This window comes from Beta vulgaris, chromosome 9, assembly GCF_026745355.1.
Source record: "Beta vulgaris subsp. vulgaris cultivar EL10 chromosome 9, EL10.2, whole genome shotgun sequence".
Lineage (NCBI taxonomy): Eukaryota > Viridiplantae > Streptophyta > Magnoliopsida > Caryophyllales > Amaranthaceae > Beta > Beta vulgaris.
Window position 1 is genome coordinate 54152064 of NC_079210.1, and position 4221 is coordinate 54156284.

The 4221-nt window shown below is 29.1% G+C and overlaps 1 long non-coding RNA gene across 1 annotated transcript; it reads left to right on the forward strand.

The window, feature by feature from the left end:
* Positions 1 to 352: 352 nt before the first annotated feature.
* On the forward strand, positions 353 to 2394 carry LOC130590019 (uncharacterized). The gene is made up of 2 exons (XR_008967603.1): positions 353 to 528; positions 2020 to 2394. It is a non-coding gene; the product is annotated as an uncharacterized LOC130590019 (long non-coding RNA).
* Positions 2395 to 4221: the final 1827 nt, after the last annotated feature.

Consider the following 4221-nt stretch of genomic DNA (forward strand, 5'->3'; position numbering starts at 1 on the left):
ATTTACGGTATAATACTCTATCTTTGATGTGTTGAAGTGGAAATTCACTATCAAGGTTAAATGGTTAATAAACTTTGACAAATACTTAAAAAGCAAATAAAACAAAGATTTTAGGATAGAAAAATATAGTCACTTTTATTAGTCATAAAAGACTTCTACACTTCTAATCCACCCTAAAGCTTCATTTTTCATAAGTATGTTCACACTAATAGTTCCACTACCAATATATACAACTACTTCGTTCTACATGTGCTTAAAGTCAAATAAATTTCCCCAAAAGAAAATTAAGAGAGAGAGCCTAAAAACTAGAGAGATCAAAAGTGATTAATGGCAAATCAATTGGGAAATTTAGTGGAGACAATAAAATCGAAGGTGAATGCATTGAAGAATAAAAAGAAGAAATCATCAAAGAAACCATACATGAAAATGGACAAAAGTGCCAGTGTTAAGGTGGAAATTCGCAGTAGGAAGACTCGCCAACTTATTGATAAGACGCTAAATGGCAAAAGCCGCTGATCGCCCTGCCAAGTTAAGCCTTTGATTTCCCTCAAACATTTTTATTTCTAGAGTTGCTGTATCAGATATAATACTTTTTTCGTTCTGAAATAAATGAAACATTTCTCTTTTATGTAAGAACTTTTTAAAGAAGTGTTTTACTTAATTTAGAACAGTGTTTCACTTATTTCATAACAGAAAAGCAGCAAATATAGTATCGATCATTACTCTTTTGTTAGATGATACTCATTTTGTCCCATAATATAGATTCTATTTCTATTTTGGAGTCAAATTTTAAAAAATTTGACGAAATAATTCTCATTAATGTATGCAAAAAAGCATATTTATTTTGGTCTTGTTAGATTCGCCTCAGTGTCTATATTCATAATATCAATTTTTATATACTTTTTACTAATACAAAACAGAAGATATTGTTTGCCAAAGGTATGTATTGAATACTGTAAAAAAAAAAAAAAGAGAATTATATTTTGAAACGGAGGAGTATGTAAGTTTCATCCTTTGAGGCTGGAAATAAGAGAAATTCAAAACTCCTAGCTAGAATGATGTTGGTAAAATTTGACTCACGGGCTCTCGAATTTCAAACTACTGATCCAGCAATCTCCTACACCACATATATGTATCGGTCATATGGTGTTACTAGTAGGACCAGGATCCACTCTAGTGTATTATGTATAGTTTATGGATAAGTAACTACGAGAATTGTTAGGGATACAATTTTTTTTGGAAAAAGCAAAATGCAGGGCAGTATATAAAAAGTTAAAAATGGAAATAAGTTGCATTAATTGATCATTTATTACATCGGTTGATGCAAATTTTTTTCATAAATTCACAACTTATTTCCATTTTAAGTAGTGTATTTATGTCTTATATGCAACCCCATAACCCATTTTTTTATCTCCATTAAATAGAAGGATTCTTTGGACAATTTTTGTACGGGAATTAAGGAGAATCATCTCGTTTTATCAAACTACCGTGCTTATTAATTATTACTTGTTATATTTTATTTTCCTCCGAAAAAAATTCACTGTTGATTTAATTTTTCTTATTTTCATGTATCTGGAATATGTATTGTCTTATACTGTTATACATGCATGTTGACGTTGTAAGTGATAATCACTATTAATAATGAAAAGGCAAAAAACAAGTTTAATTTGCAGGTTATATTATGTTAATGGTATGATTGGTTTCAGTATGTTTGGCTCTCATGAAGATGATTTGTGAGAGTTTTCTATTATATTAATTTAATTGATTGATTTTTCTTTTATTGACTCGAACTTGTTATCAATAAATTAATGCAGCCAAATTACGTATTTGTCAATAGTCAATAATTAAGTCTACAAAGAAAGGGAGGGAGGATTTTAAATTGTAACCTATCGTTTACAGCACCTCAATTATAAGCACTAGACCAAGACATCCTTGGTATTATTAAATTATCTAGTAATACACTCAAGTTGTAATCACGCTTATGATCCTACAATAAGCTAAGTTTTTATTATGATACAGGTTTATAGTTTACATGCAACACCAAGTATTAAAGTTGGGGAGTGTTCAAGTTCAAGCAGACAACCAGTCTTGTGATAATTTCGTATTTGTGGTACTCTATATTTAAGAAATTGGGTTTGAAGAAGTTTAACATTGTGGATTTGTGGTAAAGATAAGATTATAGAAGAGGTGCAGCATGTGAAAGTAATTATCTAGTTTAATGTGTATATAAAAGATTAGCTTCTATGGACTATGGTATTTTTTGATGAAGTTGGTAGGAAAGGCATTTGAATCTTTGTTTGATGATTATAGAGCTCAAGATCAACCCTAGTTATCCCCTGCCTGTGCTTTTCCGGCGAAATATGGATGACGATAGAGCTGAAGATCAACCCTAGGGTGAGTTTATCCCTCAGACTCATTCATTCTAATTTTATACTTTATTATCCCTCAAACTCTCCACAGACTATATTTTAAATTGATTTTACAAAAAAAAAAGACAAATGTCAATTTTTAAGTGGTTAGAAATTTAACTCTTTACATGTCATAGTCTTGGATGGAATTTTTGATTATCAAACTCGCTCCAAAACTCCCATTTTTTTCTTTTAACATTATTGCATAGTCTTTGCTCAAGATTCCCCTTAAGACTACCAATATTCATACACTAGTTAACAGATCGTTGCATGTTGAATGGGGGTAACTTTTATCCTAATTACCATTTTTATTTATATCGAAGTGAGAACTACTTAATTAAGGTTAAAAGTTACCCTTTAATATGTTTTAAAAGGATCCCATGCCTTGACTAAAAAAGTAATGTATTTTGAGTAAAAAGCGACCGTTTTGGTAATAAAATTGTTGTTCACTTGGGGCACACACTACTAGTTATTGTGTTAATGTCTTTTTTTATTTATCAAATTGGATAACATCAAGTAGTATGAACAATTTACTAAATTTCTTTTATACAAACAACTCTTATAATTAGCTAGTTAAACTGTCTACTAATGTGATAAAATTTTAGCAATCATCTAACAATTATCAGTTATAAGATCGTATAATTATATGATAACTCCTTTAAATTACACCTTGACATGAAAATGTGTGTTCAAGTTTTCGATCAAAATAATATTTCTTATGTTTTGTAATTTTTGTTAAGTATTAAATATATACCCCACAAATCTCTTCAAAATTTGTATCATAAATTACTAGTTTGTTAAGTACTCTACATACACCACAAAACTCTTTTTATATAGGAGCAATGGTTTAATTAATACTAGCCTTATATTGCACGCGATGCTTGCGTTAATTTTAAAATAATGTCTTATTATCCCAACTAACCCAAACGATCACTATGAGCCTTTAAATAAATAAAATGATAAATTATCCTAATCGACACATAAGACAATTATAAGGCAAAAAATGAAAAAAAAAAAAATGAGATTGTCCTCCTTTTTTTGGGTATGTTTATGTTAATGTATGTTCTTTGAAATTGTGATTGCAATTGGAAGTTTAGTTAGAAAGAAACTTTGTAAGTTCTGACTTTTTAATTTGTTTGAAATTGGTTTACTTAGATTAGTTTAATTTTCAATCAAAAACTCTTTTTAAGCATTGGCTTATATAATAGATATATAATAGCTCACCCATTGGCTTATATATATATATATATATATATATATATATATATATATATATATATATCTTACTTGAATATTTAGGAAAAAAAAATTATATATCATTGAAAATTTAAGAAAATGCCATTGCAAACATAATAATATTCTGGAAATGCGCAAATATTGTTAATCTAATCATGACCTATTTAGTTATTAGCGTTTTAAATTTATTTTAGTTTTTTCCCTCTATCGTTTGGAGCTTCTCTTCTGAGTTATCAAAAATTTATTTGATCGTAGTATTGTGTAGTTATAAGCCCATAATCGAATCCGCGCAACCAGTATGATATATGGCACGAAATATTTTTTTTTCTTGACTGTGGCTGTGGGAACTGGATATGGTAACATCTTTTTGAGGGAAAAAAAAAGGAGTACAGTTTGCCAAATATAGGCAGCTCTTAAATTTAGCAAAGTCAAAAATACAAACACTATTTTATAATTTAGAAATAGAAGGAGGCAAAATTGGCATTTCAAAAGAGGACACCATTGTTCCCCCCTTCCCTTATATAATAGAGATAAACGACTCGCTTGGTTAATGATTATAAATGGTAGTAATTATAAT